Source organism: Lagenorhynchus albirostris, chromosome 4 (genome assembly GCF_949774975.1).
Source record: "Lagenorhynchus albirostris chromosome 4, mLagAlb1.1, whole genome shotgun sequence".
NCBI lineage: Eukaryota > Metazoa > Chordata > Mammalia > Artiodactyla > Delphinidae > Lagenorhynchus > Lagenorhynchus albirostris.
This window is the reverse complement of record NC_083098.1, coordinates 96,062,808-96,076,515: the sequence shown is the minus strand read 5'-3', so window position 1 is coordinate 96,076,515 and position 13,708 is coordinate 96,062,808. Positions and strand designations below refer to the sequence as shown.

General features: G+C 42.1%; 1 protein-coding gene across 1 annotated transcript in view; it reads left to right on the top strand.

Moving 5' to 3' along the window:
• The first annotated feature begins 8,105 nt into the window (after nt 1-8,105).
• Nucleotides 8,106-13,708, top strand: part of LOC132519917 (recombining binding protein suppressor of hairless) — a 229,851-nt gene continuing 224,248 nt past the window's right edge. Inside the window, exon 1 of the mRNA XM_060148405.1 lies at nt 8,106-8,243. The gene's annotated coding sequence lies outside the window, so the exon portion shown is untranslated. The remainder of the gene's footprint in view (nt 8,244-13,708) is intronic.

Below are 13,708 nucleotides of genomic sequence, written 5' to 3'. Positions count from 1 at the left end.
CCAAAATCTATGGGATGCAGCAAAAGCAGTTCTAAGAGGGAAGTTTATAGCAATACAATCCTACCTTAAGAAAAAGCATATGAGCATCTCAATAGATGCAGAGAAAGCTTTTGACAAAATTCAACACCCATTTATGATAAAAACCCTGCAGAAAGTAGGCATAGAGGGAACTTTCCTCAACATAATAAAGGCCATATATGACAAACCCACAGCCAACATTGTCCTCAATGTTTCAAAAGCTGAAAGCATTTCCACTAAGATCAGGAACAAGACAAGGTTATCCACTCTCACCACTCTTATTCACAATAGTTTTGGAAGTTTTAGCCACAGCAATTAGAGAAGAAAAGGAAATAAAAGGAATCCAAATCAGAAAAAAAAGAAGTAAAGCTGTCACTGTTTGCAGATAACATGATACTATATATAGGGAATCCTAAAGATGCTACCAGAAAACTACTAGAGCTAATCAATGAATTTGGTAAAGTAGCAGGATACAAAATTAATGCACAGAAATCTCTGGCATTCCTATACACTAATGATGAAAAATCTGAAAGTGAAATCAAGAAAATACTCCCATTTACCATTGCAACAAAAAGAATAAAATATCTAGGAATAAACCTACCTAAGGAGACAAAAGACCTGTATGCAGAAAATTATAAGACACTGATGAAAGAAATTAAAGATGATACAAATAGATGGAGAGATATACCATGTTCTTGGATTGGAAGAATCAACATTGTGAAAATGACTCTACTACCCAAAGCAATGTACAGATCCAATGCAATCCCTATCAAACTACCACTGGCATTTTTCACAGAACTAGAACAAAAACTTTCACAATTTGTATGGAAACACAAAAGACCCCGAATAGCCAAAGCAATCTTGAGAATGAAAAACGGAGCTGGAGGAATCAGGCTCCCTGACTTCAGACTATACTACAAAGCTACAGTAATCAAGACCGTATGGTACCTGCACAAAAAACAGAAAGATAGATCAATGGAACAGGAAAGAAAGCCCAGAGATAAACCCACGCACATATGGTCACCTTATCTTTAATAAAGGAGGCAGGAATGTACAGTGGAGAAAGGACAGCCTCTTCAATAAGTGGTGATGGGAAAACTGGACAGGTACATATAAAAGTATGAGATTAGATCACTCCCTAACACCATACACAAAAATAAGCTCAAAATGGATTAAAGACCTAAATGTAAGGCCAGAAACTATCAAACTCTTAGAGGATAACATAGGCAGAACACTCTATGACATAAATCACAGCAAGATCCTTTTTGACCCACCTCCAAGAGAAATGGAAATAAAAATAAATGGGACCTAGTGAAACTTCAAAGCTTTTGCACAGCAAAGGAAACCATAAACAAGACAAAAAGACAAGCCTCAGAATGGGAGAAAATATTTGCAAATGAAGCAACTGACAAAGGATTAATCTCCAAAATTTATAAGCAGCTCATGCAGCTCAATAACAAAAAAACAAACATCCCAATCCAAAAATGGGCAGAAGACCTATACAGACATTTCTCCAAAGAAGATATACAGACTGCCAACAAACACATGAAAGAATGCTTAACATCATTAATCCTTAGAGAAATGCAAATCAAAACTACAATGAGATATCATCTCACACCAGTCAGAATGGCCATCATCAAAAAATCTAGAAACAATAAATGCTGGAGAGGGTGTGGAGAAAAGGGAACCCTCTTGCACTGTTGGTGGGAATGTAAATTGGTACAGCCACTGTGGAGAACAGTATGGAGGTTCCTTACAAAACTACAAATAGAACTACCATATGACCCAGCAATCCCACTACTGGGCATATACCCGGAGAAAACCATAATTCAAAAAGAGTCATGTACCAAAATGTTCATTGCAGCTCTATTTACAATAGCCAGGACGTGGAAGCAACCTAAGTGTCCATCATCGGATGAATGGATAAAGAAGATGTGGCACATATATACAATGGAATATTACTCAGCCATAAAAAGAAACGAAATTGAGTTATTTGTAATGAGGTGGATAGACCTAGAGTCTGTCCTACAGAGTGAAGTAAGTCAGAAGAGAAAGACAAATACCGTATGCTAACACATATATATGGAATTTAAGGGAAAAAAATATCATGAAGAACCTAGGGGTAAGACAGGACTAAAGACACAGACCTACTAGAGAATGGACTTGAGGATATGGAGAGGGGGAAGGGTAAGCTGTGACAAAGCGAGAGAGAGGTATGGACATATATACACTACCAAACGTAAGGTAGATAGCTAGTGGGAAGCAGCCGCATAGCACAGGGAGATCAGCTCGGTGCTTTGTGACCGCCTGGAGGGGTGGGATAGGGAGGGGGGGAGGGAGGGAGACGCAAGAGGGAAGAGATATGGGGACATATGTATATGTATAACTGATTCACTTTGTTATAAAGCAGAAACCAACACACCATTGTAAAGCAATTATACTCCAATAAAGATGTAAACAAACAAACAAACAGTAGCATTGCAGGAGGCCAAACCATGAAGCTCAGAAAAGTCTACATTAGAATCATATTTGCAGTGTGATAGAAGGCCATAGCAACCACGAAAATAACTAAATACCCCCTTTTTTTGGATAACCAATACAATAGCCCCACTTTTAGACTACTGTTTTGTAGATAAAATTTATTTAAAAATCCAATCACTAAACTGCCATGATTTCTTCACAGCATCTAATAGGTAACTATCTCTCCTTTATTTAATCCCTCCTTAAAACCCTCTACCACAATCTTAAATCTTAGAAGAGGCCTCCCCACTCCAGCTTTCTTGGGGTATCCTCTGGGGTGTACTTTCTTTGCTATATCAAACTCAATAAACCTAATTCTATTAAAAAAAAAAAAAGTAAATCCTGTTTGTGATTGGACATATCACACTCCCTCTCACATCACAGCAGTGCTTTAGATGGCTAGCCCCCCAGCTGTCACTGCTGAGGGTCTGGAGTTGCCTTGGTTCTGCTCTTTTCAAGGCCTGGTTGTTCTAGTTCCTTAGATTTGATGAGCTTCCCTTGTATCCTTCAGATAAATTCCATTTCTCCTCAACATAGCTAGCTTTGGTTTCTGTTGCCTGTACACCCTCCCCCAAATTCTTTTTTTTTTTTTAAATAAATTTATTTATTTTTGGCTGCATTGGGTCTTCGTTGCTGGGCACAGGCTTTCTCTAGTTGCAGTGAGCGGGAGCTACTATTCGTTGCGGTGCGTGAGCTTCTCATTGTGGTGGCTTCTCTTGTTGCAGAGCATGGGCTCTCGGCTCGTGGGCTTCAGTAGTTGTGGCACACGAGCTCAGTAGCTGTGGCTCACAGGCTCTAGAGCACAGGCACAGTAGTTGTGGTGAATGGGCTTAGTTGCTCCACGGCAAGGTGAGATCTTCCCGGACCAGGGCTCAAATCCGTGTCCCCTGCATTGGCAGGTGGCTTCTTAACCACTGCGCCACCAGGGAAGTCCCTCCCCCAAATTTTTAAAAAAATTTTTATTGAAATATAGTTGATTTACAATGTCATATTCGTTTCAGGTATACAGCATAGTGATTCAATATTTTTACAGATTATAATCCATTAAAAGTTATTACAAGATAATGGGCATAATTCCCTGTGCTATACAGTATATCCTTGTTGCTTGTCTATTTTATACATAGTAGTTTGTATCTCTTAATCCCACAACCCCAAAATTCTTAAAATAAAAGTTCCCTTTGAAGAGTTTGACCCTCCATATTCCTGAGGAAAAGGTAGTCGGTGAGGATGCTTGAATGTTCCTTGTACACAGAACACCGTGCTGGCCTCTGCAGAGGAGGAAAGAGTGAGGGGAAGGCACCAAGCTCACCCTCATGGAGTTTCCAATGTAAGAGTCCTCCTGGCTCAATTTGCTGCCTCCATTTTCCCTTGATTTGTAGACTGGTAACTAAAGAGAATTCTGCCAAGTCAATACACTTTGAATTATTCCTAATTAACTTGAATTCTAAGACCATGTGTCATCCTTGGCTTTACCGGGAAAACCCACAAGCAGATCTGATTCTTCACTACTTGCCTAAGGTCATTCATATCCTTGAAAGATAAGGACCTAAAAGTCACTTCTCTTTCTGAGTATCCTACAGCCCAAAAGGGATCTAATGCTTTTCCTTCCTTGTGACTTTTAAGACTTACTTATTCATTCTCTCTCTCTCTCTCTCTCTCTCTCTCTCTCTCTCTCTCTCTCTCTCTTTAACCCCTTTTAGAATTCAGGTAATATAAGAAAAAACATTCATCTTACTGATTGTGTCTTTCACTTTCAGTTTTACTTTTACTTGGGAGGGGAGGGTTTACAGGAGACCTGAGAGTGAACTTCTTTTTTAGAAGGATTATGAGACCCTGAAAGAAATTTCATGGTAAAGCAGAGGGGAATAGGAAGAGGGATAGAGACACTTGCATGCCAGCTGCTTTTAAATTCAGGATTCAAACAACCCTGTGAAGTAGACATAGGTATTCTCATTTTACAAATGAGGACACAGAGGCCTGGAGAGGTGAAGGAGGATGCCCAAGGTCACAGAGCCTTAATTCCAGTCCAGGCTTGTTGTCATTCACTCTCCTGCTTTTTCTACTACATGCCTGCTTTTCCAAGCAGAAACCAATGGAAGTTGAGTTGAGGAGTTGGGGGTGGGTGGTGTCATGCCCTTTATTTACAGTCATTAGAAATGATAACTCCACGGTCTTCCATGGCTACCAAGATGAGCCTATTTCAATACTTCTCCCAAAGCAAATTTACTTTAAAGTTGTCTCTGTGATATCAATAAATGTTCCACAAAAAAAGAGGCATTCCCTCAGTAAATAAGATTCAAACTAATTTCTTTACTACCACACATCTCTGAATCTTTAGTATATTTCAAATGAATCTCCAAGGGGAAGATATAGTGTGATATTAGCTGTGGTCCACCTTAGGCTGCCATAACAAAGAGACTCTAAAATACAAGGGCCAAAGTAGAAGTTAATTTCTCTTTGATTTATCAATACAGAGAGTGGCCCAAGTCTCTTCCAGTCTCAACACATGGCTTCCAAGATGGCACCAGTGGTTACCATTTCTCAGGCAGGGGAAATCGAAAGAGAGAGTTTAGGGCAAGAGGTTTTCCCTTTAAGGAGATAACATGGAATTACACCATCGTTTGCGCTTACATCCCACTGGCCTGAACTCAGCCAGATGGACACAGATATAAAGGAAGCTAAGAGATGCAGTCTCTGGTTAGGTACTCAAGCATCAGGCCAAAAGTCAGAGCGTTCTATCACCAAAATGCAAAAAGAGAATAAACACCAAAGGAAAATTAACAGTTTCTCATTGTCCCCAAATTTATTTACTCACAAAACTCTTCTTTTATGCAATGTTCCTCGGGACTGGTACTTCATTAAATACTTTGTCTGTCAGGATAGGATAGTTAATGGTGCAGGAAAAACCAACCTCAAACCTCAGGAGTTTCAAAGAACATCAGTTTAGTTCTCATTCGACCAAGTGTCCATAGTGGGTTTAGGGATAAGAAGAGAGGGTCTGTTCTTCTCTGTGAGAAGGTTGCTGGAGGAGCTTCATCTAGAACAGTCCTGATTGCCAGGGCAGAAGGGCAAAGAGCGTGGATGAATCATACACCACCACATCTAAACCTGAGGAAATCGACGTAGTGCCTGATGGTTTCACGTAGCGTTCCTCACATGCTTCTCTCTCAAGCCAGGCCTTTACTCTAGAATTGAGCAGGCTTAGACAGATCCACCTGGTTCCCCCGCAGTGTTCCTGAGTCTATTGAGGAGAAAGGGGTCCCCTTGTGTCTCCGTTGCCCCGATCTTCCACCATGCTCTGCCAGTTGGAGCACCAAATACAAGCTCTGGATGATTGTGGTAACTGGCAAAAATGTCTCCACATCCTACTCTTCCTATATCTACACTCACACTCTCAAGAGGCAGAGACTCTTTCTCCAGCCCTTGAATCTGGTCTGGGCTTGTGACTTGCTTTGACCAATGGGATGAGGCAGAAGTGACACCATGCCAGTTCTGGGCCTCAGGAGCACCTGTACACTTCCGCTCCCTTTCCCTCGGAAGGCTGCCTTCACTGTGGGATCAGTATATGATCATTGTGTGATCAAGTCCCTGGAGGAGTCATCTGCTGGAGGATGACAGGTCACATGGAGTAGAAACGAGCCATCCCAGCTGAGGTCACTCCAGATAGGCCCATTCCAGCCACCCCAGCAGCTGTCTGCAGATACATGGCTGAGCCCAGCTAAGCCAAGTGCAGATTGATGACCCACAGCTAGATAAATGGTTATTGTTTTACATCACTAAGTTTGGGGTAGCGTGGGGCATATGAAAGCTAACTGACATAGTGATTTAAGCAGAAAAGGAATTGATCAAAAGGTTGTATCCCCTGAAAAAACAGGGCACTGTGAGGCTTAAAGGCTGTGCCCAGAATGACACAGTAGAACTGGGCTGACACAGAACCACTGTACCTGCTGCTGTGGACACCAGCACTGAGACCATACCGTGACCCAGGCCGGGGACCCTGGTAGCGGCCACTGGGACCACTGTCCTCAGGAAAGTGGATGGAGCTCTTTTTTTGTTTGTTTCTCACTGCTGTGGCCTCTTCCGTTGCGGAGCACAGGCTCCGGACGCGCAGGCTCAGCGGCCATGGCTCACGGGCCCAGCCGCTCCGCGGCACGTGGGATCCTCCCGGACCGGGGCATGAACCCGCGTCCCCCGCATCGTCAGGTGGACTCTCAACCACTGCTCCACCAGGGAAGCCCTGGATGGAGCTCTTATTGCTGCCACCCGTCCCCAGAATTAGCTCACATACAGGCAGGATATTCTATAAAATATATAACACACAAAGGAAAGGGCAGTGAACCAACAAAGCAAGAAACCTGGAGCTAGAGTCCAGGAAGCCCCCAGTGCTGCTAGACATTAACCCTTTAGTAGCTGAAAGGGAGAGGTTTAGCACAGAAATCCTGGGGCAGGAGCCAGGGCCCTTGGGCAACATCTCTTTACCAACCATTACAAAGCATTCAAAGTTTTAACAACTAGTAATGCCATCCCAGTATACGACATTCCCCTGTTAACTCAGTCTCTGGCAAGGAGACTAGAATTGCATGCTTGTATTAGATTAATCAAGATCCACCCCCATCTTGGAGAACTGGGGTTATGGTCACCTTTTCTGGGCCACTCAGTAGGTGAACAAAAGAATAAAATCAGGACTCTGCCAACAAGGAAGGAGGTGAGAAGGGAAAATGAATTGGCAAAAACGATTATTAGTGTCTGTGACACACCACAATCCACTCCTCATTGATAAGGTGGAGTGACAGATGCAGGACAGGGCAGCTCAAGGCCCAAGAGTTGGATCATTCGTGTACCCTGGAACATAGCAAGGGTCACAGAGGCCCAGGGTAACCACTGTCCCAGTCTACCTGTATCAGGGGTTTCCCAAGATGTGGGACTTTCCGTGCTAAAGCCGACAAAGCCTGGGACAGGTTGGTCACCCTATGGCAAGGGCCAATGGTCCAAGACCTGCATGAAGTTACTTAAGCAGAGTTAGAAAGGACCAGAGAGGTCGAGTGCCTTGACCGAGATCACACTGCTAATTCATTCATTCTTTTTCTTCATTTAGTCACACATTCAATGTCAATTATGTTTTACAATTCTGTGATTGTTTTTCTTACAATTCTATGGTTAAGGCTCTGTCTAGGATTGGGGAATCCAATTCACCCAACGATTTCAATTCAACAGAAAGAACTGAGGTCAGGAATACCAAGGCAGCTCCGAAACATGAAAGAACATCAAATTAACCTAAGGCAGCTGCAGCATCACTTCTGTCCTTTTTCCCTTCGGTAATTTGTTTTGCAGGTTGCATTTATATATAAAAATCAGGCTTCAGATTTCAGGATAAGCCCAGGAAAAACAAGAACTAGGAAAGATGATTTCTTGTTTCCCTTTACAACGATCCTCTATAATCAAAGCACTTCCGAACCCTCCACCCCATAAAAAAAAAAAAAAAAAAAAAATGCTTGTGTCTGCATTTTTCCCCTCCGACAGAATGTTGACTTTCTTCTCTTTGTTTTGACACTTTCACTTCCTTTGCTGCAAGGTGAAGCGGGCACCAGATTCAGGGTGCACAAGGCTCTCTCTGCAGTGTTTGATTTCACTCAAGCCTCCAAGAAGAACCCGTATTAAGAGTTTCTCTTTAACATGATTGGTCTGCTCCATCCAGCGTTGTTGAGGTGAGTGAATCCTCTAATGAATTCTTGATGTCACATTGGCCATAAAAATATGTAATATGGTTTAGTTCGTGATTTATGAATCAGTAAATTGCTTTTTGCCACTGCCACTTCAAGACGTGATAAACTAACCATTTCTTCTGCCAGTTCAGTCTCCACCCAGGAGTGTTCTGGTCACATTGCCTCCTCTCTGATGCGGCCTTAAATTACTCAGCAGAGACTGAGGCAGGCTTCAAAGGATGAGGTTTCTATGCTTTTCCTGCCTTCAAGCCAACAGCACTGCTTCGTAGGCCCTGTCCCATCTCCTCGTGATTTTCTAACTCCATACTTTCTTTCACTTACCTAGCAGAGAAACACAAGTTTTTTGGAATCAAAGACATCTCTATTCCCTCTTGGTAGTTTAAATTTTCGATGTTTCCTTTTTAATAAGGTCCTTCAGAAATGCATCTGTCGGTAGGTCATACTAATCAAGTTCCTGGTTTATTTGAAAGCTGCAGCTTTCTCTCAGGACAAGGTTGGGTTCTGCTGACGATACAGAAGGGCCTGCAATGTACTTGCTATCCTCAAAATTGTAATCTAATTAAGAGACAAGAGTAGCATTCATTCATACATACATTCAGGACACAACAATTGAGTGCCTACCGTATACTGGGTATTTGGGAAAACATTCAAGGGGTTTCCAAGCTCTGAGCTCTCCCCCCAGGGCAGGGGTTGGGGATGGAGTTATGACAAAAGGGTCACAAATCCACAGATACCACAAGCATCGCCTGCACATTTTCATTCTCTTCTTATCCATGCCTTTATTTGACAAATATCTACTGAGTGCTCATATACATGCCTGGTGGAATAATGACTCAGATATGTCTGTGTATTTTCTAAAAGCATTTGGATGCAGTTGTAATGGATTAAGTATAAACCCATTTAAAGGGTTTTCTGAATTTGTAATATCCTTTTGTCATTGAGTATTTTCTCAGTCAATGGTTGCCAGAAGTTCATTATTATCGTGGAACTGCACAGAAAGAGTTAACATTTAAAAAATGTTTCCTTATACCAGAAAAGGTGGGGACTTCTGAAAGAGAAGGCTATCACAGGGTACATAGTAATACCAGGTGCGGGGTTTGTAGGAGATCAGCCAAGAGTCTACAGGCAAAAAACCAGGGAGATGTGGGGAGAAACAGAGGAGACATCAATCCTCTGTTTAAGCAACCCTGAACCATGTCAGTGTGTGGCCTGAAAAGGACAGTACTCTAAATAATGCATATAGTCCTTTTAAAATGATTTAATTATTTTATATAATTAGTATATATTATACATAACTAATAAATAAACCCAGAACATCCAAATCTTTGCCTCACTGAACAATCCTGATTATTTAGCTCCATTTCTACAGTTTAAGTTTTTCAAAAGCAAAATATACTATAATTCTCTATGCCCATGGTTCTTTATACTTTTCCAAGTGCTTTCCCTACATATTGTTTGATGGGACATCATCAAGTCTGTGAAATGTGGACAGGACAGAAATCATTCTTCTCATTCCTTTGTTTTTCCTTCCAGTTTTATTGAGATATAACTGACATGCAGCACTGTGTGAGTTTACACTGTACAGCATGATGATTTGACTCACATACGTCGTGAAATGATTATCACAATAAGTTTAGTGAACATCCATCTTCTCATTCAGATGCCACGTTAAAGAAATAGAAAAAAAAAATGTTTCTACTTGTGATCAGATCTCTGAGGGTCTACTCTCTTAACAACTTTCATACCTAACGTACAGCAGTGTTGACCGTATTTATCATGTTGTACGTTACATCCTTAGGACTCATTTATCTTCTCACTGGAAGTTTGCAGCTTTTGACTGCCTTCATCCAGTTCCCCCTCCCCACCCCACTTCCCACCTTTAGTAACCACAAACCTAATCTCTTTTTCTATGAGTTTGCTTGCTTGTTTGTTTTTGAAGTTTAACTGACCTACAGCACTATGTTAGTTCCTATTCGTACAACATAGTGATTCGATACTTCTATACATTTCAAAATGATCACCATAATTAGTCTAGTTACCATCTGTCACCATACAAGGATGCAACATAATTATTGACCATATTCCCTGCACTGTACACATTATCCCCATTTCACAGATGAAGTTAGAGTGTTTAAGAATAGGCAAAGAGTTATGTAGATACAAAATGGGCAAGGGTTAGCTAGGTAAAATGTCAGGAAAATAGATTACGAATAAACTTAAAATGATCTTGGGACAGGGGCCTCCCTGGTGGCTGCAAGGTTGAGAATCCTCCTGCCAATGCAGGGGACACAGATTCGAGCCCTGGTCCGGGAAGATCCCACATGCCGCAGAGCAACTAAGACCGTGCGCCGCTACTACTGAGCCTGCACTCTAGAGCCCTCTAGCCACAACTACTAAGCTCGTGTGCCACAACTACTGAAGCCCGCATGCCTAGAGCCCGAGCTCTGCAACAAGAGAAGGCACAGCAATGAGAAGCCTGCACACTGCAATGAAGAGTAGCGCCCCCCGCCGCAACTAGAGAAAGCCCTTGTGCAGCAACGAAAACCCAATGCAGCCAAAAATAAATAAATAAATAAATAAATTTATAAAAGACAAAAAAATGATCTTGGGACATGTAATCCAGAATATGGGAAGGAGGGGGCAAACTAAAATCTCATTCTTCTACTGGTCATCATCCGAGTTCTAACTAAGAATGCCACACTCACTTTAAATGCCAATCTCTTAAAATTAAAGTAGAGACACTTTAAGAGGATGCAGGAAAAAAAAGGAACAAAAAATATTTTTGAAAAAATGGGAAAAAAGTCTAGAAAAGAAAGCCCAAGAAGCAGAGTGATGTACGACAGGAAAAATCAAGGGCAACCGAGTGAGATTCCAGCTGGCTGAATGGGATTCAGTCAGTGTGTCATTTCTGTTAACTGTACTTTCAGGGAACCATAATTCATGTGGCCTTAAAAAAAATCCTGAAGATTAAACTATATTGGGTCTCATTTTAGGCAATGCGTATTTAAGTGAAAGGCAGCACTGTCAAAAGAATGGGTTTAGGTTTGAATTTTGCTTTCAGCGCACGTTAGCCAGCAGGCGGTTACTTAATACTTAATCTCTGTGAACTTCAATTTTTGTCATCTCTCAATGAGTGTGATAATACTTCAATTGCATAGCTGTTTCAAGGATTCGAGATATTGTATGCAAAGCACCTAGTAGTGTACCCAGGACACAGCAGAAACTCAAGCAGGGGGAGCTGGTGTGTCGGCTGGTGGTGCTGCCTTAAATTAATGAGTTCTCATGGCCTGAGTACTAGACTCTGAGTAAAGACCTGGGTTTGGGTCCTGACTCTTTCACTTAGTAATTGTAAGATGAAATATTGTTCAAGGAATTTAGGTTTATTCATCCTGAATCTCTTCACTTACAAATATTTAAATTCTTTTTTTTCTTTTTAATATTTATTTGGCTGTGCCGAGTTTTAGTTGCAGCACGCAGGATCTAGTTTCCTGACCAGGGATCGAACCCAGGCCCTCTGCATTGGGAGCACACAGCCTTAACCACTGGACCACTGGGGAAATCCAGTGATTTCATCCAGTGATGAGTATAATTTCTCTTCTTATTTTTAGTTTGAGGTTCAAATGAAATGATACATGTGAAATAGTTTTTAAATATAAATGTCATATAAAAATAGAATTTCATTGCTATCAAGTCTTCGAAAACTCATCATCTAGGTTAAAACAGACATGTCACTGTATGTATAACAAAGGTATCACCATAAAATAGGAATACAGGTAGAATTCTACCTATGTTTTTAGAAGTCCGGATAACAACGACAACCAAAAAAAAAAAAAAAAGAAAATGCTCAAATCACAAGAAATTTTTATTAGCATAAAGGGAAATTTCTCAGTTTTAAGGATAAGGAAACATTTGAACAGGCGTACATGGGTCACCATGGACTGTCCATCCCTAGGGTGGCATCACAAAGGATGAACAGCCATCTGTCCTGGGTAATTTATCAGAGAATCAGAGTCCTAAAGCTCCAGAGAGACCAGAGATAATTCAGCCCACCCTCCTTATTTGACTGAAGAGGAAACTGAGACCCAGCGAAGTGAAGTTACTCAACCAACAGGACATCACTGAGGGGGCCCGAGGGGATGAGCCTGCCACCTGCCTCTGCCCTTAGCTTCTGCTCAGTGTTTTCCAGGACTACACTGTGGCTTCTGTTCAGATGCCTACCCCCCTGGCTTTAAAATCTCCTCATCTGGTAAATGGGAAGGACCGGGAAGCAAATTTCAAGCTGTCTCCTAAACTAGAGGAGAAAATCGCCCTAGGATGTCCCTGTGTAGGGCAATGAGGGGCTGAAAATTAACATCTTGAAGTTCCTCCCATCCGTATGCATTCATGACATCATCCAGGAAACATTTAAACAACATAGATGGAACGAAATATCTTGCCAGGTGGTAGCTTGTGATATATACAGACAGCCCCTGACTCACAAAGAAAGACTACAGAGATCCCATACATACAAACAGCTGCGGCCACCCGCCTGGTCCCCCCCACCTTGCAGCTGCCACGGGCTGTGTGAAAAAATTAAAAAAGAAAGAAAGGGAATAGAAAAAAACTTGGACCACTTGCAGATTCGGCACATTCAGAGGCAGAGGAAGGGAAGAAGCTGTGGAAACAGGAACCACGTAAGGGAATGGACTCTCAGGATAAATTTTCAGCCATGGGTGATCTAGCAGCAGTCCCTGCTCCCTTTGCCCTGAAAATATCTCCTGCCGGGAATGACTGTCCTCTCCCATCCATGCTGTCAGAAATTTTATCAATGTAGCATTTTGCCTCAAAGCCTTTTTGGAAGAAGGAAGGCAGGTAATAAATAATAATTAATTTACCATTAAATTCTCTTTCAAAAATCACTTGCCTTTATAACAGTTAATAATAAAAGTATCTACCTCATGGGATTGCTGCAAAGATAAAGTCAATCAAGTCCTTAGCACTGTGGCATAACACTAAGTGTTTTTAAAGTATTAGCTCTCAGGAATTCCCTGGCGGTCCAGTGATTAGGACTCCACACTTTCACTGCGGAGGGCACTGGTTCAATCCCTGGTTAGGGAACTAAGATTCCCACAAGCCGCCTGGTACGGCCAAAAAAACCAAAAGAACAACCACAAAAAAAAAAACCACGGACTTCCCTGGTGGCACAACTTTTAAGAATCCACCTGCCAATGCAGGGGACATGGGTTCAAGCCCTGGTCCGGGAAGATCCCACGTGCCGAGGAGCAACTAATCCCGTGCGCCACAACTACTGAGCCTGTGCTCTAGAGCCCGTGCTCCGCAACAAGAGAAGCCACAGCAGTGAGAAGCCTGCACACGGCAACGAAGAGTAGCCCCCACTCGCCGCGCCTAGAGAAGGCCCGCGCTCAGCAACGAAGACCCAACGCGCCAAAAATAAATAAATAAACAAA